General features: G+C 51.0%; 1 long non-coding RNA gene across 1 annotated transcript in view; it reads right to left on the bottom strand.

The window, feature by feature from the left end:
* The window catches only part of LOC132434947 (uncharacterized), a 160,824-nt gene that overhangs the window by 689 nt on the left and 136,458 nt on the right, over nt 1–23,677 (bottom strand). The window contains exon 4 of the long non-coding RNA XR_009521458.1: nt 71–183. This is a non-coding gene — a long non-coding RNA (uncharacterized lncRNA). The remainder of the gene's footprint in view (nt 1–70; nt 184–23,677) is intronic.

Genomic DNA, 23,677 nt, shown 5'->3' on the forward strand with positions numbered 1-23,677 from the left:
GGTTATAAATACAGGAAATCTCACTGGGATATTAAAAGAGTATGATGTTCCATCTCTTAATTATGAATACCTTAGAAAATCTTGGGACTTCCCTGGCGGTCCAGTGGTTAAGATTCCGCTTTTCCACTGCAGGGGGCAATGGGTTCAATCCCTGGTCAGGGAACTAAGATCCGGCATGCCGCGCTGTGTGGCCAAAAAAAAAAAAAGACTTAACTGGTTGGTCCACATTATATAAATGTTGTTGCTCTTATTTTTCATGTGATGACTGCTGTGTGAATAGCAGGTGTGGTGCTTGCAGGGAAAGAAAAATAAACCTTTACACAGCCAATTATGTGCCTGTTATTTTATTTACATCATCTCATTTAATCCTCCCAACAATCCTGCAAAATTAGCATTAGTCCCATTAATTTGTTGGTTTGTTTGTTTTAAGGTAAGGCTAGGTGGAATTTTCCCCATTTTGCAAAGAGGGGAACTCAGGCTCAGAGAGGTTATGTTAACTCAGTGGAGATTAACCAGCTAGTAAGTGGTAGAGTCAGGATTCGAACTCGGGTGTTTCTAAAGGTGACGTTCATGCTCTTTACATCCTTTGCTGCCCTAGTCTTGCAAGCCCAAACCAATGAGACAATAAGAGATGTCATGCACTCAGGCACCCGGCCACTTCACCCAGCCGTACATGCTGACATGCATGTGCATTCAGGTCTGTGTCTGGCCATAGTCCCCTCCCTCACATCCAGCCATGGGTTGGCTAACTAAGTCCCAGCTGGGGTGTCATACAGTGGAAGGGAGGATATCATGGTGGTTCCTGACACAAGGTCAAGGTGACACCTGCCATTTCCCCTTCTGAAGGCCAAGCATTCAATCTGTAATTGATTCTGGGTCCTTCTTTGCCTCAGCCTTTTATAGAAAGCATAGGCTACCCATACAGTTGGAGTTTCCTTTGTCTCTACCTGCCCTGTCTTGCATGCTAGCCTTGGCTCTGGCTCCTTCAAATGCCTTCAGTCCTGTCCCAGTTGACCCCCCCGCCCCGCAGCCGGTAGAGAGCCATTTAAATGTGGGGGTCCCTGTGCCAATGCACAGAATTGCAGCCCGTCTCTCCCGTCCCAGTGCTCACTGTGGCTCCCCACCCCCGCTGAGTTTTTATGACTCATTGTGGACTGAATTTTTGTGTGCCCCCAAAGTTCACATGTCAAAATCCTAACCCTGACAGGATATTATTAGGAGGTGGGGACTTTGGAGGTGATTAAGTCATAAGGGTGGAACGCTCATGAATGGGATTAATGCCCTTATAAAAGAGACCCCAGAGGGCTCCCTCACCCTTCCCACCATGTGAAGACACAGCAAAAAGATGGTCATCTGTGAATTAGGAAGCAGGCTCTCACCAGATACTGAATCTGATGGTGCATTGACCTTGGACTTACCACCTCCAAAACTGTGAGAAATAAATTTCTGTTGTTTATAAGTCACCCAGTCTATGGTATTCTGTTACAGCAGCCTGAACGGACTAAGACAAGGCTTAACTCAAGCACCCTTCCTCCCGGAAGCCTTCTCTGACCTCCCAAGACCAGGGTGGCTTTCCCTTCCCTGGGCACCCATGGCACCCTGAAATTCCCCTATAAGAGCCCCAGCTCTCCTTGTGGTAGGGCTGTATTTACTTGTCAGTCTCGCCCACTACACTGGAAGCTTCCTGAGGGCAGACACTGGCTCTGTCGTCACTGTATCTCCCAAGCACAGCTCACAGTAGGTGCTCAGTTAGGTCCCCACGTTTAGCAAATAAAAATGCAGAATGTCCAGTTAGATTTGAATTTTGGATAAACAATGAATACTACTAATAACAAATACTACTAAGAATGAATAAAAATACTGCATTATTGTGTCTGGTAACCCTAAGCTCAATAAGTGTTTATTGTACTCCTTACTATGTGAATGAGCAAAAAGCACAGAGAAAGGAAAAGGTCTTGTCTTTGGAAGAAAGCAAGAAGCATCAGTTTGCCTGGAACATAGCCCTGGTGCAAATCTGTCACAGAGTGAAATGAAAGGAGCCCAGCACGCCTGTGCTCAGAGCAGCACCCGTACCTAGTAAGAAATCCATCATCATTGATGGAGGGATGCAACAGAACGAACACATTGCAGGGGGGCGAGGGGGGGGGTTAAGTGCCAGAAAAAAGTAGTGAAGATGTCAAAGCAGAAATGGAGGGCGTGATGATGGCAGTGGCTGTGGTCACGGAGGCTTTTGAGGGGGTCAAGTGACCAGCAGGCTGCAGCCTCCACACCCTTACAGAGTGGCCATGTCCTGATTCCACGAGCAGCTGAAACTCTCCTCCCAGACATTGTAGGGGTCTGTGCCCATCTCGAGCAGGAAAAGTGCAAACCCTGATTCTCCTCTCCCCACCCAAAGAGTGGAGGGGGTCCCCCGTCCCTCTGGTGTTCCTGAGGCAGGAGTTACATCCCCCCATCCCCGCCCAGGCTGGAGTTTTCCACGAGCCCCTCATGCAGAACCTGGCCTCTTGGGGAGTCTCTCTAACCCTCTGCAACAGGCGGCTGGGCTCCCAGGCCCCAGGGTGGAGGATTGCAGGGAGAGGGAGGAAATAGGCCCCCTTTGTCCCCTGGGCCTGGCAGCACAGTGGGAGCCTGTGTCACGCCAGCTGCTCTAATGCGGCTCTGACTCTGGTGGACACCAGCCTTGGAGGAGCACGTAGCCTGGGGGACCCCATCTGCTTCACGTCCCTCCGAGTGGGACCTGTGGGCTGGCTGTCTGTGCCTGAGGGACGACCCGTGTCTGGGGGGTGCTGGCTGTCTCTAGGAGTGCGTATACGTGTGTTCACACCGGAAGGTCTGACGGAGGGCAGGCAAGTGCATGTGCTTGTGTGTCTGCCTGTGGGACACATGTGTGCCTTGGGCTGGCCGCGTGAGTCCGCAAGTAGGCACAGACGCGGGTCTGTGCGCGTGCGCTGAGGACAGGTAATGCTTCTGAGCACGTGGGGGGACACGTGCCGAGGTCTTCTCCCGTTGCCAGAATAGGGAGCCTTTCCCAAGCACCAGGCCAAGGAGGGCAGAACTGGCTGAGAAGCTTCCTTGGAGAGAAGTCCTAGAAGATGGGGACCAAGACTCTGTTCCATTGAAACTTGTGTTCTGCACACACACCCCCTGGGGCTCTGGGTTTGGCTGTTCCCTTCACTTGGCCCCTCCCAGCCTCTCCCTGCACCTGCTTCCCTGCATGCTGGACCATCAGGGACCCTCATCTGGGATGCGGACCCTCAGCCACGTAGCGGCTGGAAGGATGAGAATGGCTGAAGCTCTTCGGGGTTCAGGATGTTCCCCTAAGGGCTGAGCTGCCCAATCTGGCTTTGCTTCCCTCCCACTCCACCCCCCACAAATCAGAGCCCGGCCCACCCAGCCTTCCCTTCCAACCTGGCTGGAATCAGGAAATGAGATTTCAACTCCATTCAACTAAATCCAACAAATATTTACAGAGGAGGTTCTAGGCACAAGGCTCTGTAAAGCTGGAAGCAGTGGGGTGAAGCCCTTCTACCAGGGCCTGCCTCCCAGATGACTCCAGGTTTAGGGTGATAAGGTCCCACTTTAGGGCTTTGCTCCCTACCAACACCCACAGCTGCTGCCTCAACCGTCCCCTCAACCAGCAATTGATGGAGGCCCTGCCTGGTGCGGGTGCACCTGGGAACCTCCCAGAGAAAATGCCCGCAGCACTGGCAGCCCCTTCCCTGCCCCCGGGGGCCCTCTCCCCACCCTCCAGGATCAAAGGACCCCTCCGAGAGGCAGCCAGAGGAGTAGGTGGCAGAGGAGTGGCGGTCCCCTGCCCACTTCAGGAGATAGTACCGGGGACTGAGGGACTTGGGAGTCTGGGTTTTCCTTCTGGTTAAAAGGAAAAGCTATTACTCCCCCAAAGGGGGCCCTCCAGCCTTCAGGGTCCAACCTGCAGGCAGGCGTCTCAGCTGATGCCCCAGAAGTCCCTCCCTATATCTTGGTCTCCAAAGTGAAAACTGCAATATGATCCTTGGAGTGAGGCATAAAAATATTGAGTCGGGTTTTTTTTTTTACTCTAGAAATTTAAGACTTACCAAATATTTAATAAATGGGTTGACACTGTGCCCTCCCTCAGTCCCAGTTTCAGATTATCCTGAGTCCCAGAAGGTTCTCTGGGAATCCTAGAGGTGAGGGCCAGCTCCTCTGTGTGGGGCATTTAGGGAGCGCCTTCCTACTTTGGCTCCCTGTCAGCACAAGGCTTCATTTGTTCCTAAGTGCTCCAGTGTGCCACCAGTGCGGTTGGTTTTATAAAAGCGATGCCTTATCCTATGATAAACCATAATGGAAAAGAATATATATATATATGTGTGTGTGTATAACTGAGTCACTTTGCTGTACAGCAGAGATAGGCACTTGTAAATCAGCTATACTTCAATAAAAATAAAATAAAATAAAAGCGATGCCTTAAACAGAAGTATATTTTCATACTTTGTAAAAGAGAAGGGTATAACAGGAAACTCTTTCTGAACCTGCAGGTCTTCTGGGAATCAAATCTAAGGACAATTTGTGCATTTTTCTTTTACAGAAAGACAAGTATATTCTAGACTCTCTGACCTTTTCTATGACAAGTGTTTATTGGCAGTGTGTGACCCCAGCCAATATTTCAGACAAAAAATGTCCTTCTTATCAACCTGTAGGGAACATTTCAGCAGTGAGTGAGAGAGGCACATCTTTTCAACTAAAATATAGGCTAAGGAGAGAGTATTTTGAAACTGGTTATTTGGAACTGTTTCCATCATAAGGTGATGTTATTCCTGAAAACTAAGTAAATATGTCACCTATTAAAAATTCTATCTACACTACACAATTAAAGAAATAAGCTTGGACAATTTTCCAGAGAGTTTAAGAGAATGTTGAATTGGTTGGCTAAAAATATAAAAACACAAAACCTTCCAATTATTTTGCAAGAATAACCAGGAAAGGTGGAAATTTACTAGCTAAATGTCAAATTAAATTGCACAACGGATGGATGGGAGTGAAATACAAATGCCGTGATTTAATGGGCCCAGCGAATGATGCATGTCTATCATTTGGTGACGTATCTCTTACAGCTGTGGCCATTATGAATATCAAGATTCAAAATGTATAAAGTTAAACATTCACTTAGCAAATGATTCAGCAATCCTACTTCTAGGTATTTACTCAAGAGAAATGTAAACACATGTGCACACAAATACCTGTATGCAAATGTTTATAGCAGCTTTATTCACAATTGCCCTAAACTGGATACAACCCAAATGTCCATCAACTGGTGAATGGATAAACAAACTGGTATGTCCATACAATGGAATACTACTTAGCAATAAAAGGAACAAATTACTCATATATACAACATGCATGAAACTCAAAAGCAATACGCGAAGTGAAAGAAGACAGACACAGAAGATTACATACTGTGATTCCAAATACGTGATATTCTAGAAAAAAGGCAAAAGTATAGGGACAGAAATCAGGCCAGTGATTCCTTGGGGTTGGAAGAGGGGAGTGACTGTAAAAGGGCTTGAGGGAAACTTTTGGGTGATGAAAATATTCTACGTCTTGACTGTGATGGTGGTTACATGCCTCTATATATTTGTCAACACTCATCAAACCAAACACTTGTAAAGTGAATTTCACCATACATATATTTCGATAAACCTAATGTTAAAAAAAACAGTGCTTAGCATATAATGCTACAAAAACATTTAATAAAGCAAATATTTTAAAGCATAGAAAAAAATCTATAACCAAAGGGAATTTCCTGGTGGTCCAGTGATTAGGACTTGGTGCTTTCACTGCCCTGACCCGGGTTCAGCTCCTGGTCGGGGAACGGAGATCCCGCAAGCCGTGCGGCCAAAATTAAATCAAACAAGGACTTAAAAAAAAAGAAGTATACAACCAAAATATTATCAGGGATAGTCTCTAAGTGGTAAGATTATTGTGATTTTTACTTTTTTCTCTGTGTTTTTTGTATATAAAAGTAAACAGAGGTTTGAAAACTGACTCTAACATTCATACGGAAGTGCTAGGGACCGAGAATCATCAAAACAACTTTTGAAGAGCAAAGTTGGAAAACACTACCTGGTTTCAAAAGTTATTAAAAGGTTACAATAAATCAAGACAGTTTGATATTGGCATAAAAATATACATCATTGGAACAGAATCAAGAGACCAGAAATAGACCCTACACTTTTTTAAAAAACAGCTTTATTGAGGTGAAATTGACCTATAAGTATTATCCTATACTTACAGGACAAGTGATTTTCAACAAAGGCACAAAGGCAATGCAGTCCAAAAAAGATGGTGTTTTCAACAAATACTGCTGGAACAATGACACACCCATACGCAAAAAGGTCTCTATCTATACTTTGCACCATATACAAAATATAACTCAAAATGGACTATAGACTTAACTGTAAGTAAAACATCTAGAAGAAAACCTTCACAACCATGGAGTAGGCAAAAATTTCTTAGATATAGCACCAAAAGTATGATCCATAAAAGAGTAAATTGATCAATTGGACTTCATCCGAATTAAAAATGTCTGCTCTTAACAGACACTATTAAGAGAACACAAAGAGGAACCACAGACTTGGAGAAAGTATTTGCAAATCATATATCTGATAAAGGACTTGTATCCAGAATATATAAAGAACTCTCAAAATGTAATAGTAAGAAAATAATCTAATCAATAACAGATATAAGATTTGAGATACCACCAAAAACCTATTGGAATGGCTAAAATAAAGGGACTGACCCTATCAAGTTTTGGCAAGTGCATGGAGGAACTGGAACTTGCATACATCGCTGGTGAAAATGTAAAATGGTACAACCACCAACCACTTTGGAAAACTTGTTGACAGTTTCTTAAAAAGTTAAATATATACCTATCGTGATCCAGCCATTCCACTCCTAGGTATTCACCCAGAGAAATGAAAGCATATGTTTCTCAAAGACTTATTCATGAATGCACATAGTAGCTTTATTTGTAATAACCAAATACTGGAAACAACCAAAGGTCCATCAACAGGTGACGGGATACATAAACTGTGGTATATCTGTACAATGGAATATTACTCAATATTAACAAAGGATTAACTATTTATATGTGCTGCAACGTGGATGCATCTCAAAAATAATTATGCTGAAAGAAAGAAGTCAGACTAAAAAGAGTACATATGATATGATTCCATTTATATAAAATTCTTAGAATATTAAAAAAAAAAGCAGATCAGAGATTGCCTGGGAATTGGTAGGTGGGGAAGGGGTGGGAGAAGAATTACATGAGAGGAAACTTTTAGGGTGATGGAAATGTTCATTTTCTTGCTGTGGTGATGGTTGCAAGGGTGTATAAATATGTCAAAACTTATCGCATTGTATACTTTAAATATGTGCAGTTCACTATAGGTCAATTATAGTTCAATAAAACTATTAAAAATAAACAGATTACTTTTGTAACAATAAATTCCTTAAAGGGTAGAAATAAGAGACTAAAGTCATTATATTATATTATACATATCTTTTTGTGGTTAGTTACTGTGTGGCCCTATTTAATTATTCATATACTGTTTAGAAACTTTGTAATGTAGAGATTATGGGTATACCATTATAGTTCCTTGAGTTTGGTTTTGTGGTCAGTTCTATAAAAATCTGTATGTCAGACCCACGGCCAGGAGCATAATCCTCTTTTATAACATTGTTTCTGTGGGAAAGTCAAAATTGACTTGCATTACATTTACATAGTGCCTTTCCTCTGCCCCCAGGCTCTCTTTTCTCAAATCCATCTTAAACACAGTTGCAGACCTATTAAAAAAAAAAAAATTAGATCATGTTACTTCCCTGTTAAACCCCTCCGTGTTTCCAAATAATAAAGTCTAAACTTCATAGCATGACATTCAAGGTCCTTCCCAACTGACTCCATCTAAGTCACCAGTCCCATCTCCCAGAACGGCCTCTCCCTTTATGCATCTTGAGCCGTTTGACAGGTGCTTTCACCACTTTGAGCCTTTGCTCATACTGTCCAACGTCCAGGTATGTCCTTCCCTTTCGCCTCACTTGTGCATCTGGAAAAATCTCTCACCCTTCAAGATGCATTTTAAATATCATCCCCTCCTGGGAGTCTTCCCAGATTTCCCCAAAACAGAATTAATCACTCTTTTCACTTCACTCCCATAGCACCTTACATATATGTGTACTAGAGCTCTTACTCCACGGTATTGCAGTAATTGAGGTGCTGTATTACTTAGGTTAGAGGCTCAGACGCTACAACAAAAACAAATAAAACCTCCAAATACCAGTGATTTGAGCAAGTTTATTTCTGTCTCACTTAAAAGTCTCAACTGGGGCTTCCCTGGTGGCGCAGTGGTTGGGAGTCCGCCTGCCGATGTGGGGGGCGCGGGTTCGTGCCCTGGTCCGGGAGGATCCCATGTGCCGCGGAGCGTCTGGGCCCATGGGCCATGGCCGCTGGGCCTGTGCGTCGGAGCCTGTGCTCCGCGGCGGGAGAGGCCACAGCAGTGGGAGGCCCGCATACCGCAAAAAAAAAAAAGTCCCAACTGGCATGCTGCCTCAGCTCTGCAATGCTGGGATCCAGGCTCCTTCTATCTTGTTGCTCCACCATCCTTAGGGTTTGCAGTCATATGTGTGGACCAACATGACTCTCCAACATGTCTGCCTTCTAGCCATCAAGACAGGGAAAGGGGATGGAGAGAGTGTCTCCTGCCTTTCTATGATATCATCCAGAACTTGTACCATCACTTTATTCACATCCCACTGGCCAGAACTTAGATTTATGGCCACATAAAACTTCAAAGCATCAGGGAAATGCAGTTTTATCCTGGGCGGCCACTTGCTTCACTCTACTTCAGGTGTTATATTATTAGAGAGACAAGGGAAAAATGGATCTTGGGGCAAATTAGCAGTCTCTGCCACAGTTCACCCCTTTGGCCACCTTACTATCTGTGATCACTCTTCTTTTCACACATAAAACACGAACATTGTCTTCCAAGACAAACAACCTCAAACACCAGGTCATCTTGCACCCAACACCTCAATCAGATCTGGATGTGGTTACCTGTGGCCTGGAGAGCAACATGCTTGAAAGACACAACTGGAACTTCCCTGGTAGTGTAGTGGTTAAGAATCCGCCTGCCAATGCAGGAGACATGGGTTCGAGCCCTGGTCCGGGAAGATCCCACATGCCACGGAGCAACTAAGCCCGTGAGCCACAACTACTGAGCCCACGTGCCACAACTACTGAAGCCTGTGGGGCTAGAGCCCCTGCTCTGCAACCAGGAAAGCCACCACGATGAGAAGCCCGCGCACCGCAACGAAGAGCAACCCCCGCTCTCAGCAACTAGAGAAAGCCCGCGTGCAGCAGCAAAGACCCAACGCGGCCAAAAATTAAATAAATGAATAAATAAATAAATTCATATATATAAAAAAAGACACATCTGCATCCCACCCTCCTCCAGCAGACAATGATGGAACAAGAACCACATATCACATTTTAAAAACAATTCTTACTTGGAAAATAAAACAATGGGAACTACACAGATGGCCCCAGTCCACAGCAATTACCAAATCATGCTAGTTAGACGTTATAAAGACTCCTGTCCTTCTGTTTTCTAGAAGTAACTCCCTTGTCCACTGTCCTCCTTGGCTCTTGGCTTTGTCCTCTGGGAGACTCTTACTAGGTCACTGACCTCCATAACCATATCTGAAGTGGGCATCAAAGAATATGCCTCCCTCGGGCTCCTGGCCTATTTGCTGAGTCAGTTCCATGTGCAGGTAACTCAGCCAAAGGTCTTGTCCTGACAGAGCTTGTCAGGCTGTATTTTTACTGTCTTCCGTGCTCTGCCCAGACCCCTCTCTCAGCTTCATGGCTGCTATCTTCAGGCCATCTGAGACAATAGGCCAGGGTGGAAAGGGAACACCCTTAATCTGATCTTGGCTGCCGGGCTGGCTCCCACAGTCTGGCAGAGAATTCTCACCTGGGAAAGCTTGAGGAAGGCTCAGGGCCATAGTCTTAACTCCTACTAAGGCTGTCTGTTCAGAGCCAACTTTGGTCACTCCTTCCATCTGGGGTGCAGAAGCAGTTGGCATTGCCAACTCTTCGAGGCTCCCAAATTCCAGACTCTGAGTCAATTTAGGTTGCAGGCAGCAGGCATAGGTGCCCTCAGCAGAACTGTATTCCCTTCCGTCTCTGCTTGAAAACTGGCTAGGTCTAACCCGAGTTCATCTCTCTTTTCTAGGAATCTGCCCAACGCAGCAAGTAGTCAGGACCTCCCCAGTTCTCAAGTTCTCTACAGGCTCAGAGAGCATGTGGTCTTCCCGTCAAGGTACTGATCAAGATGACAGTTTACTAAATCTTCTGCCAGAGCATAACAAGGGTCCCCAACTTCCCCGTCTGCCTATCTGTGTCTGCCCTACCTGACTGTGAAGCCAGTACCACATAAGTGAGTATTTTTTATGACAGTCCTCTACTTCCAAGTAGTCGAAATCAAATACGGAAAAGATTTTGGCAGCTATAACTGGGAGACCAAACATGACAGCAGCTTCGACAAGATGGAAGTTTATTTCTCTCTCGTGAGAAAATCAAAGCTGGTCTGATGGTTTTACTCTGTGACACTCTGCGCTTCTTTTGCCCTTTTGCTTTCCCATCCCGGGAGGGTGTCCCCGCCTACAGGATCCAACATGGTCACCCCCAATTTTCAATTCCAGGGAACAGGAAGGGGGAAAGGGGCTGGGGAGTATGCAATTCAGAAGTTGTACACACCACTCCTGTTCACCTCCCTTTGGCCATGTGGCTACGCTGAGTTGCAAGGGAGACCGTGAAAGGCAGTCTTTACTCTGGGCTGATGTGCCCAGCTGAAAACATGGGGGTTCTATCACAACGAGAAAGAAGGGGAGGCAGTGACGTAGGGGACAATTAGTCATGTCGGTCACAGCCTGTCGTCTCTTAAGAGGACTCTCGGAGGGGCAGAGACCTGTCTCACCATCATCACCTGTGGGCACAGCCAAGTGCCCAGCGGGGGGTCAGTGACTACATGTGTTCAACCTCAAGTTTCCCAGACCATAACCCCAACCCATGACGGCAGCCGTCTGTGGCATGATCGTGTTTAAACGGCATCTTCACTGATGTAACCAGGTGCCCCTGGTCTGTGTGTCTTCAAGTTCTCCAGCCTTCTGGAGTCACCTCTCACGCTCTGTATTCCTGAGGGCTTTCTGAGGTGGGCGGCTGGTTTCTCCTGATGCAGCCGGGATGCTACTCTTTTTTTTTTTTTTTTTTTTGCGGTACGCGGGCCTCTTACTGTTGTGGCCTCTCCCGTTGCGGAGCACAGGCTCCGGACGCGCAGGCTCAGCGGCCATGGCTCACGGGCCCAGCCGCTCCGTGGCATGTGGGATCTTCCCGGACCGGGGCACGAACCCGTGTCCCCTGCATCGGCAGGCGAACTCTCAGCCACTGCGCCACCAGGGAAGCCCCGGGATGCTACTCTTCATTGTGGCCCTCAACCCTGCGCCTGGCGTCCCGTTTGAGAACTGCCTCTTGCTAAGCTGATGCCAGTCTCTTCCTTCATCCCTGCACAATGTAACAGAACCCAAGGCTCATGGGTGTAGCAGATATTTAATCACATTTAGGAATAATGGACAGTGATTTTAGCATCAGGTGGAAACGACTTCAAATTCAAGGTCACATTCTACATTCTCAAAATGTGTTGGTCATTCCCTACCCGAGGAGCTTCCCCTTGGCAGTATTCCTCTGTTGGCCTCTCCTCTGCCCCACAAGGTATTTTCAAGCCTCCTCTCCAGACTCCCAACATCACTCTGTTCTCCCCTATTCCTGGGTCCCTTGAGCGCTCCCAGGAACGGTCCTCACAGCATCACAGTTCTGCCCACTTGCTTCAGCTCAGCCTCACCCCTCCAGGCTGCGCTCACAGGCACTCTGTTTTCTAAACTCTAAAGGCCGATCACTGTTTAAGTAAAAGGACCATTAACCCAGAGATTAATCATGCCCTTCCCATAGAAGGCAGAGGAGGCTACAATCCGTGTGAACTTTAGTCACTTTATTTCCTCCCCACTCTAAGTACAAGATCTCATTCGACCCTTGAAACCCCCCTGCGAGGAGAGGTGAGGCCCCTGAGGCCCAGAGGTGTTAAGCCACCGTCCAAGGCCACAGAGCAGCTGAGAGGCAGGGCTGGCCCACACACTGGGCGCCAACGCCCCTGCCTGGGAAGCGTCCAGCATCATCTTGGGTCAACTCGAGTGCTCTGTGACATGAGTCTCATCTCCTCTGTGCGCAGCTCCCAGGGGACGGTGCTCCCTCTTTCTCCCAGACACCTAGCCAGGCTGGGCCCACAGCAGCCTCGTGTGGGCCCACCTGTCCCGCCAACTGAATGAAACGGTCATTGTGGTGAAAACCACAGGGCAACCTGCCTCAAGGATGCTCTCCTTGCCGCATCCCACTAAGTCCCCCAAACACACCCGTTCGGACTCCAGCCTCGCACTCCCTAATGCCCCGTCCCCGCTCATTGGCAGGGCCAGGTCAGTCCCCATGGCTGGGGGAGGTGGAGGCCGCAGGTGGGAGGAGGAGGGAAGGGGAGAGGCTGGGGCAGGGGACCGGACTGAATAGCTGCTTTCTTCTCAGAGGCTCCCCCCACCCACAGTGGTCATTGATTAACCCTCCAGACCAGATAACCCCTGTATGGGAGAAAAAAAATGTGTGTTTATCTTGGGTCATAAAACATCAATATTGACTTCTCACAGGTGAAGCCAAAGGGGAAAGGGAGAGGTGGGGTTGAGGAGGGGGGGTGAGGCTCGCCACCCCTCCCTCTCAAGGCCTGAGACACACTTGCCTGACACCCAGGGGCCGGCCCACCTGGTCTCCTTCCCTAAGGAGAATACTGGGTGATCGGGCTGAACAAGCTGGATCCCACCCCCTTCCACCTCAAAGGCATCCCCAGGCAGCACCCTCCTCAATTATTCTCCACTCTCTGCTACTCAGGGGGGGCCGTTCCCCTTCCCGCAGCCCTCCCCCCTGCCCTGACCCCAGGAGATAAGGGAGTGGTACAGGTCACAGGGCTGGAGTCAGACTGCCTCTGCTCTGCTGTTTCCCAACTCTGGGGCTTGGACAGATGACCGGCTTGTGCCCCAGTTTCCTCAGCTGTCAGATGGGGGTAGACACAGCAACCGGTTCAAAGCTCTTTAGGATGATTGACCGAGATCACTTAACTCTTATAAAGAAGCCCTAGGAGCTGGAGCTGCTATCAATAGCATCGCCCTCCCCTTCTCGTTCTCTCTCTGCTCTCCTCCTCTCCCTCCTGTGGCTTGAGATGCCCATCACAAGGTACCTTCGTCCATGCTCCCGGCTGAGGCCTCCCCGACGTGGCTTTGGGGTGAACAGTGCCTGACTCACCCAGGGCCAGAGACCACAGGTGGTCTGACCAGGGCTGGTGGTCCTTAACCCTCTTCCCTCTGGCCCAGGAGTCAACCCAAACATTCTCTCTGGCTGGCATTTTCCATCGGGGGCCTGAGGAAGGGGTCTGTGGCCACGTGCTGTTTGGGATGGGGCCACTGGGTCTAAGAGTCCAGCTGTGTCCTCCTCAGGGGACCTCACACCTGCCTTCCAGGGTATTCTCTCCATCCTCCATCTCCTTTCTTCTTGGGGTAAAGGTGCTGCCCCTGCCCCGCCCTGTCCTTCTGGAGGGTCACAACTACGAGGCTTCCCGCCACCGTGGGCTGGGCCCTCTCTGCACCTCACATGATTCTGGGCTTGGGGAGCAGTGGGGGAGGCATCGGGCTTCTTTGAGCCTCACCTAAGGCCAGGATTCTCTCCTCCCCCGGCCCCAGGTGAGTCTCACCTGATGCTGTGGGAGGCCAAGGCCCCAGCCCTGAGTGCCCTCCATCCAGCTGGCCGGAGGGGGCCCTGTCCCTGGGCACCTGGTCAATTATTAACACTGAGCAAACTCAGGCCGGCAGGCTTCCCAGCAGGGTCAGGACCAGACAAAGGCCCTGCTGTCTCCCTAAGCTGCCATCTTGGTGGGGGGTTACTGGCCGGTCAGTCACCCCATGGTGGCAACACCCCTGCCTCTCCAGCAGGGCGCTGGAGTGGCTGCCACTCTGCAAGGAATTGGCTAGAGACGGGCCCTGGAAGAAGAAGACGATGGGGTGGGGTTTGGCCACAAGCCTGTTTTTAAGCCTCAGCTTCATATTTCCGAGCAAGCCCGGGATGGGAGCTGGGGAAACGAGGGCCTGCCATGCGGCTCCCCAAGGGGCGTGCTTCTGCAGCTGTCAGCCCCAGGGCTAATGGGGGGGTGACCTGCCTCTGAGAGCAGCTCTCTGCCCTCCCCTCTCTCCCGCCTTCCCCTCGCCCCCCCTTCCTTCCTTAGGAAATCTGTTGAGTGTCTTCTGTGTGCCAAGTCCTTCCTTAGTGTCCCCCACCACCTCTCCCCATCCCCCCAAACTTCCACTCCTTCCTGATGCCTTTGCTTGCACTGTTCCATAATCTTGGAAACACTTCCTCTTTCTCCATCTGAACCTCCTTCCTCTCTCAAGAAGTCCTCCTTGCCCACCCTGATCCCATCCCCCTGGTTCCTCCTACACTGAAGCTCTTACATCATCGTGCCCGGGCTGTTTCCCCAGGTGCACCGTAAGCTCCTTCAGGGCTGGGAGCCGTGACTGCCCCCTCTCCCCACCATGGGCAACGAGCACCATTAGTAGGTTTATCAGAAATGTCACCCTCAGCCATAAATCAAGCAAGAAGCTACTTTCTTGCAGAACAGCAACTCGGAGGACAACTTTTACCTCAGTCAGAAAATTCCAGATATACAGCAGAGTCCCAGAGTCAGCCTTGCCAGCCCAGACCTCCCTCCAGCTGGCTGCCCAAGACATCTGAGGACTCTTTATCATCATCCCCTTCCTCCCTCACTTCCAGCCCAGCCTGCGTGCTCCCTGGATGGGGAACAGACGAGGACACTCCTGGCTGACCTTTATGACTGCCCATCGATCCCGTCCTGAGTGCAGGCCCACCGCTCCTGGCCCCTTCCTCCCTGCGGCAGCCCCACGCCCACTGCTGGGGCGCCACTGGCATCCTTTCCTGAGCAGCGACAGAGCAGTTGACAGTGACACCCTTTTCTTGCCTGGTTGTCTTTGCCCCACTTTCTCTGATATCCTCTCATCTCTCCCCCTCTGTTCACACTTCCTCCCTCCCAGCCACTCAGCACCGACCCACCTGCCCCTGCCCAGGTGCACGTTGAAACAAGAGTTCACATCTAACCCACAGACTCACCACTGCCTACGAAACACTGACCACCTAAAAGTTCAAGGTGAGCCAGAGCTATTAGAGAGAGGGCAGCCCATCCTTAGGAAGGCTGAGTGTGACAACTGGCTGCTTATTTAAGGCTGAAATACAACGCAGCAGCCCACCCACCTCCAGCTGAGGTAAGGGAATGGATGGCAGCTTGGGGACAGGTGGTGTGGGCGCCAGGGAGGGGAACTTCTTGCTACCAGGCAGTCCTTCTGTAACATATTCTGCCCTATTGTCTCATAGACGGCCTCGTTCTTATCAAACCAACAGCACCAATTTAAAGTCTAAAAAACACGGCAGCTATCCTTGAGGAATCCCGATCAGGGGAGTGGCAGGCGGGGCACTGTGTATCCCAGGCGGAGATGAGCCAACACACACACCTCTTGCCCCTGCTCTTTTCCCCAGGAGCCCTCATGCCCCTAAGACCCCGTGCTAGGGACTCTGAGGTTCCTTTGGAATCTTCCCTGGAGGTCTCCCCTTGGTCCTTCTGCCCCGGGCATCCTTGCTTCCCCAACCCATTGCCCTCCTGGGCCCACCCCCAACTCCGTGTACCGCCAGCACCAGCTGACACCCGCTCTTTGCCTCGAGTGGGCTGCCCCACCCCAAGCACAGGAAAGGAAGAAGTGGAGAGAGAAAGGGCTCTTCAGGTTTTCCTTCTTGACTAAAGACCTAGAGACTGGGAGATACCAGGCACTGCCATCAGCGGAAGTTTCCCCACCATACTGAAAGCTGCTGTAATTTATTTTGTCATTCGTTCACTCAGAGCGAACGCCCTCTCTACCCTGCCGCTCCTGCCACCATCCTGGTTACCCCCTCCCCTAGTGAGGAGCACTGAGCACCTCCTGAGGACATAAGATGTGCGCAAGCCCTTGGGTGCTGCTCAGGGAAGACCCCACAGGGACATTCCCACTGGCAAACGCATCCCCCCTGGCTGGGCCTGGAGTTCCCTTATTCTGTGATGATGCCTCCAAGTGAACCAGCTCCCGGACGCTGACCCCAGCTGAAGGCAGAAACGGAGGGTGGGGGACAGCGAGGGAAGCAGGGACTAGGGGAGAGACAGCAAGAGGCTGGCCATGAGGCTCAGCCAGTGGGGAGGAGTGAATGGAGTGGCCAGGCACGAGGTGAGGGGCCCAGGGAGCAGCAGACCCTCCGGGAGGGAGGCAGGACTGGGGTGCCCCCTTCCACCCCCTCCAGCAGCTCCCAGCGCGGGCTCCCGGCCCCTCCCAGTCCCAGGCAGGGTTTCCGGGCGGGATCCCTCAGGCCCCTCGGTCACCAATCCCAGCACGATGGCGCCATCTGCTGTGAGGAGGGAACAGCACGGCTTACTCCTTTAAAGGGTTTGAGAATTTGGGGTGGCAGTAACTCCCATCTCGGGGATCACAGCCTTGGTTCTGGGCCATAGGAAATAGCCTTCAGTATGGCGCCATCTCCCATCACTCCCAGGCACCTCTCAGGTGGCCAGTGCTCTGGGCGCCCAGAGTCTTTCTTTCTCCTCACTTTCCAGGTGCCCACACCGCTACTCAGGCCCACTTGGATAGGGCTGGAACCCTGCCCGTGTCTCTGGTCTTTGGCTGGACCTCTCCTGACTCACTGACCCCAGCCCAGTGCCTCCTTTCTTCGGGCTGACCTGTGGCCGCAGCCCCCGAGCTGCCTCTCCACCCCAGCACTTCCCGACTCACAGGTCCTCACCACCTTCCAGCTAAAGGCCGGCTTCTACGAGACTGAGCAACCCCCGGCAGGAGGGCAGCAGGCTGGGGTAGGGGTTTGGCTGGGTCCATGTGAGGCCAGGCTGTTGGGGCCACGAGATCTTCTGAAAAGCAGAGGGCTGGGTTTGTGCTCGACCTGGATTAGACAGTTTCTCTGAGATGAGCTGAGACGGCTCAGTCTGTGGTCCGGGCTGCCACTCAGCCTCTAGGCAGGAGTGGATGCTGCCCAGCCTTCTAAAGGCCTCTTGGGCTCCTTCTCTCCTTTCCACCCCTGCTTCTTCCCCCGCAGGCATAGCCCGGGTTAGTGCCCTCTCCTCCTGGACTCTCCCTCTGCAGATCCCCGTTCCCACTGCCCGGACACTCTTTCCAAGTTTCCGAGCAGATCCCTTCATGCCTCTGCTTAAATTCCTGCATAATCTCCCTGTTGCCTTCTGGAAGAACTCCAAACCACCCCGTCTGGCGGGCAGGGCCACATCTCTTCTGGTCCCTCCGGGTTCATCTCTCGACACTCTCCCAGCCGTCCCGCTGAGGCAGTGCCAGGGATGCCTCGTGCTCTGCCACACCTGGGCCTGTGAATGTGCCGGTTTCCCAGCCTAGAACACCCTGCCTTGCTTGGCTTAATCCTCCTCCCCTTCAAGAAGCAGCTCAGACCTCACCTCCGGTGAGAAGCCTTTCCTGACAGCCCCCCGACCCTCCTTAAGAAGGTATGCTCCTCGTACATAAACAACCCTCCAGCTCCGACCTCACAAGAACAGGGACCTGGACTTTGTAGCAAACAGGCATGCAGGAATGAATGAATGAACGAATGCATCTGTGGCCGGGGGTGACAGCCAGGAAGATGGCATGCTGACCAACAGAGGACCATGTGGCCCTCTGGGTTTTCTGCCCTCCCCCACCCGCTAAGCCCTGTCTCTCACCTGACCACCCCATTCCTTGTCTCACTTTTAAGTCCCTCTGGGGCCCTACCCTGCCTCGCGCCCAGAAGCCCCCTGGCAGCCTCTCTCCAGTCTCAGAGTGCCCCCTTCTACACACCCTTGGTTGTCCAGTGAGCACGAATCAGTCCTCTCACTCAGCCAGGCCTCTGCAGGTTTCCCCATCTGACTGGTCTGCAGGTACCAGGCCTCCTTCCACGAGGAAGAGCCACTTGGGGCAGGACAAGGGGGCAGGGTTTTTCTGCCCATTCCCGGGAAGCCTCCTGCTGCCTGACTGGTCAGCTCATGTTGTCCTCAGAGAGCTCATATCACTTCTCTTGGACCTCAGACGTCGCATTTTGCGGTAGGGACATTTCATCTAGCCTGCAATACCATAACATTTTTGAGAGCAGGGACCATTTGGGAAAGTGCGACTTCTGGGGCAAAGTTGTCATGAAAGACATTGCTCGTTCCCATGACTTATTCTGGAGGAAGTAAGTCATCATGTCATGAGGACACCCAAGCAGCGCTAGAAAGGGATCCATGAGTTGAGGAACTGAGACTCCCTGTCAACAGACGGCACCAGCTTGGCAGGTGGGTCCTAGGATCAGATCCTCCAGCCCCAGTTGAGCCTTTAGACCACATCTTGATTGTAACCTCATCAGAGACCTGGAAGCATGTGTGATAATACATGTTTATTTCAGCTAAATTTTGGAATAATTTATTATGCAGAAATAGATAATTAATACAGATTTGATGATTTGATGATTCTCAGCTCCTCAAGGAAAGGTCTGACGGATAGAATTAAAAGTACAGGGGACTTCCCTGGAGGTTCAATCCCTGGTTGGGGAACTAAGATCCCACATGCTGTGGGGCAAATAAGCTCACATGCCACAACTACTGAGCTCGCGCACCTCAGCTAGAGCCCGCGTGCCGCAAACTGCAGAGCCCATGCGCTCTGGAACCCTCGCGCCACAACTAGAGACAGAAAACACGCATGCCACAACTAGAGGGAAGCCCGCATGCCTCAGCGAGGAGCCCGCGTGCCGCAACTAAGACCCAAGGCGGCCAAAAATCAATCAATCAATCAAGAAATAATCTTAAAAAAAAAAAAGTACACTGTTGCCCCAGCAAACTCGTACAGACATGATTGTGGCAGGGCTGAAAATCACACACTCCTACCCAGATGGGTCAAACCAGAATCATTCTTAATTTTTCTTATACTCTTCTCATCTTGATCTGATGATTCCTACTATTGACAAGAGGGGAAAAAAAGAAAAAAGAAAAGAAAACAAACAAAAAGAAACCTTTAGACTGCCCCTTAGACGTACCTCCATTTCTGTATGTTTAACTCAGTCTCCTTTGAGTAAAATTGCTCAGTTTTCACCCCTCCCTCATCTCCTAGCCAAGATAATTTCCTGGTGCAAAGAGACGTTTACGGACCTCATGGTAGTGGGAAGAGGAGGTGGAAGTTCTGAGTGGAGTCCTCTGCATTCTTACAAACACACACAGGTGGGACAGGGCTGGTCCCGCCTGGTCCCTGGGGCTCGCTGGTTGGGGTGAGGAGGGGTGGTGCTGAAGTGTGTGGTCCCCACATGTGGCTGGTGGTACAGATCTTGCCTCTATGGCCGCCGGGACCTAGGACCACCTGGCCGCATTCTTCCCAACCACACCGGAACAAGCAGCGTTCCAAGAAGCCACTTCCCAGACCCCTTTCCTCAGCCATTTCAAACCACCTCCTGGTTGGCACCATATTGCTTTGGCACCATTTGAATCTCTGCTTTGCAAAGGGGAGTGTCATTAAAATTTCCTCCCCACTGCAGTCTGAGTCAATCCCCACCCATTCCTTGCAGCGAGATTTTCCCTCAGAGCTGACTGGGGTTTCTCCTGAGGTTGAAGGATGGTGCCGCCTTTTTGTTTCTCATGTTCCCTCTTCCTTGGATCTCCCTTTCTGGTCCCATTGCCATCAGAAGCAGCTTCTCTACATCATGTCTGCTTCACCCCTGCTTGAAGCCTTATTTTGAATCCTCCCTCCAGTTCAGTGGGCAATAAGCCTCACTGAGAAGGGCTACAGGAAAACTGTAATCACGGGGAGATAAAAACACATCATTTTACATATCTGCATGCAGAGATCCATAGACACGAATACCAAGACCCTTGCCTATCTAGACGCCCACCACAGACACCCTGGGGTGAAGTGGGACCAGTTCAGGGATTTCTCAGTGGTACCCGAGGAAACCCACTCCTGGATCCTTCCTTTTCATGCTCAATGTTTTTCTCTCCCCATCTCTCAAAGGCCTTGGGAGGGAGGCAACGATACCTCTGTTCAGATCTTCCTAAAGATAAAAATCTGGAGGGGTCCTCTAGCTGGTGGACTTCCACAGCTTAAATGCCTCCTGTCCCTTGAGGCTTCTGGATGCATCCCCTCCGCTGAGCTCCAAATCCCTCCATTGGCTGCGCTGAGACTTTGCTAGCTGGTCTCCCAGCGGCTTCTGAAATTCAGCCTGTCCCAAACTGATTCATCCTCTTCCTCAGAAGTACCTGCTCCTCTCTCCCCAGACCCACACGCATCTGGTCCTCTCTTCTCCGTAAACAGTTCTCATCCCTCCCTCCCTCCCCCACTGCACTGGATCAGCCCTCATTTTCTGCTTCCCATCTGGGTCTCCTCTCGCCACCTCCCTCCCAGCCCTTCATGGTGACCACAGGACTTTTCTTAATGGGAAATTAGGTCTTAAGCCCTCAAGCTTAAAATTCTTCCCAAACTCCCCAGTGTCTACAGGATAACAACCTTGGCAGAGTGGCAAGCTCCTTCCCAAAGCGGCCTCCCCTGGCCCTTCTGCTCTGATGTTGACGAGCTACTTCACGGGTCCCCAAACAGACCTGGCTCTCTTGATTTGGCCCCTGTCACACCTGGTGTTGGAATGCTCACTCTCTTGAGTGACTGCTGAACCGCTCATTTTTCAAGATCCTGCTTGAGTCACATCCCCTGGGAAAGCGTCCTTCGTCAGACTTAATCACTCCCTTCTCCCGTTACCATGGAACCATATTCAGGTTTCTCCCGGGGTGCCTCTCCCATCCTCCACCGTGCAGCCTGGCCACAGCACCGTCGCCTCCCACCTGGACTGTTGTAAGTGTCTCCTGACTGGTCCCCCTGCCCTTGCCCTAGCCCCTTCCAGGCTACTGCAGACATAGCAGCCCAAGCGGTCCTCTGAAAAAGCCAGTCAACACACATCTCCCGGCTTAAAACTCTCCAGCACCTCCCATCTCACTCACCATAAACGCTAGAACCCTACAGTGGCCTCTGAGATCCTCCTGGCCAGGTCCTCCTTACCTCTGGACCTCCAACCCTACTCACCGTTCCCTCTCCACCCCAGACGCACTGGCTTCCTTGCTGCTCCTGAACTCCCGAGGCCGCCTCCTGCCCCCGGGCCCTTTGCACACCCGCCAGAAGCCCATTCTCATCTCCCCTATCAGCTTCAAGTCTTTGTTCCAGTCTCACCTTCTCAGGAGAGTGCACCCTCCCAGCCCTGTGAATACCGCAACCAGCCTGTGCCTCCTGACCCCCCTCACCTGCTCCGTTCTCTTTTCTTATAGCACTTTTCACCTTCTAAACATATTATTTAACTTATTATTTATTTATTTATTTTTGTGGTACGCGGGCCTCTCACCGCTGTGGCCTCTCCCACTGCGGAGCACGGGCTCCGGACGCGCAGGCTCAGCAGCCATGGCTCACGGGCCCAGCCGCTCCGCGGCATGTGGGATCTTCCCGGACCGGGGCACGAACCCGCGTCCCCTGCATCGGCAGGCGGACTCTCAACCACTGCGTCACCAGGGAAGCCCTATTTTTTATTTTTATAGTCTGTCTCCCCTTGCATAGATGCTATGAGCCTAGAATACTGCTGACACATGGTATACACTCAGTAATCAATCAGTCAGTCAAAGCTGTTTATTGGTGGGCTCCCTCAGCAGTCAGTGAAGCCCTAGAGATGAAATCCATGCTCAGTCACCTTTGGATCCTCAGGGCTTAGCCCACTGCCCTGGCCACCGCGGGTATACAAGAACCATTTACTTATTGAATGAATGAATGATTGAATGAATGGGGTCCTGCCCCTTTGGCTGAGGGAGAAGAGCAGAGGCCTGAGCAGAGACCCCTCCACACAAACCATGCCATTGCCAAGTCGTTCCTGGGCCCCTCCTCTGCCAGGATCTCCAGCCTCTTCCTCCAGAGCCTTGCCTCTGCCCTTTCCCCTTGGGGCCAGGTCCCACTGGCCGTTTGTTTAGAAGAAGGTGATAAGTTAATCTCCACTCAGGTAAGGTTGCCTGAATACTGCCTAAGACCGGATGCTTTCCCAGAAAGGTTATGCATTGCAACCAGGGACAATCCCTTAACACAAAGGACTGGAGCAAAGCGGTGAAACACCAGGTGTTTCAGGCTGTAAAAGACATCTGGGGCCTGGGCCGAGCCTCAAGCCAGCCCTGGGGGGAGCCTGCTGTGGCCTCTGTACAGGGTGCCTTGGCCTTCCTGGGTGTCCTCCAGAGGACAGGGACTTGCTGCTGGGGCTCAGCCCTGAGCTGAGGGGCAGAAACTACACCCCGCCGCCCCCTTACAGAGTGAGAGTGAGAAGGCCTGGCAGCCAAGGCCCCAGTCTCCCTCAGCCCCTCCTGTCTCACGCTCCCTCCAGGATCTCAGGGGCTACCCAGGAGGTAAAGTGTGGGGATGAGGCTTGGCTCCCCAGGCCTGGGGCGGACCCCCAACGATGTGGGGCTTGGGGGTTTCAGGCTGTTTTTGTAACCACAGTCACGTGTTCCTTCGTGTAACCTGAGCCCCCTGACACGGCATAAGCCTGCACCCCAGCTCCCGAGCCACATCTGCTTCTCATTTCCGCCCAAAGAAAATGGCCCAATTTCCACGAGTCTCTGGCCCAAGCCAAGCCTGGAGCCTCTCAGCAGCCAACCCCACTCAGCTGGGTTCCATTACTGGGGTGGGGGGTGGAGGCCGACAGCATTAGAGGCAATGGGTGGATCATGGCGCTGGACAGGGGGCCAGGAGGCCAGAGTGCTTGGGGTGGCTCTGTCAAGACCTCACTGTGTGTCCCTGGGAGAGTCCCTAACCTCTCTGAGCCTCAGCTTTCTCATGAGTAACACATGTGTTACTCTACTGATGGACGTATTATTAGGACTTGGGGACCAAGGTGGCTCTTCAGGGATAAAAACAACAGAATTTCCCCAAAAACAGAACAGAGAAGGAATTGGCCTGGAAACAGAACCACCGGAGTTGGCCCATGTCAGGAAGCTGGTGGGGTCCAGAGTCACTTCACTACCTGAGCAATGGATTGGGGGACCAACCCCCTTGGTAGTTTGGTAGTTTGGGCCTAAGTCCTCGTGCTGGCAGGCTAACCCCAGTTCTCAGTTCTTGGTCTAACAGCATTTATTAAGCACCTAGGAGGCGTCAGGCCCTGGGCAGGGGTTGGGAGACCAAAGTGATAAATACAACTTCAGCTCCTTGTGGGGGGGGTGCCTACCAGTAAATAAATAAATAGAGTCCAACCCAGCAGAACGGGAGAGATGGAGTGAGGCCAGAGCTGGAAGTAACACATTCTATTTCGAGACTTTCAGTGGAGACTCTTAACTTTTAAGATGTTCTTAAGTTGATATTTTTTTCTAATAAAATCTACAGCAAACTCCATCCTCCTTCCAACAAAGACCAGGAGGACCTTAACAAGCACCCTCCAGACACC

Source organism: Delphinus delphis, chromosome 12 (assembly GCF_949987515.2).
Source record: "Delphinus delphis chromosome 12, mDelDel1.2, whole genome shotgun sequence".
NCBI lineage: Eukaryota > Metazoa > Chordata > Mammalia > Artiodactyla > Delphinidae > Delphinus > Delphinus delphis.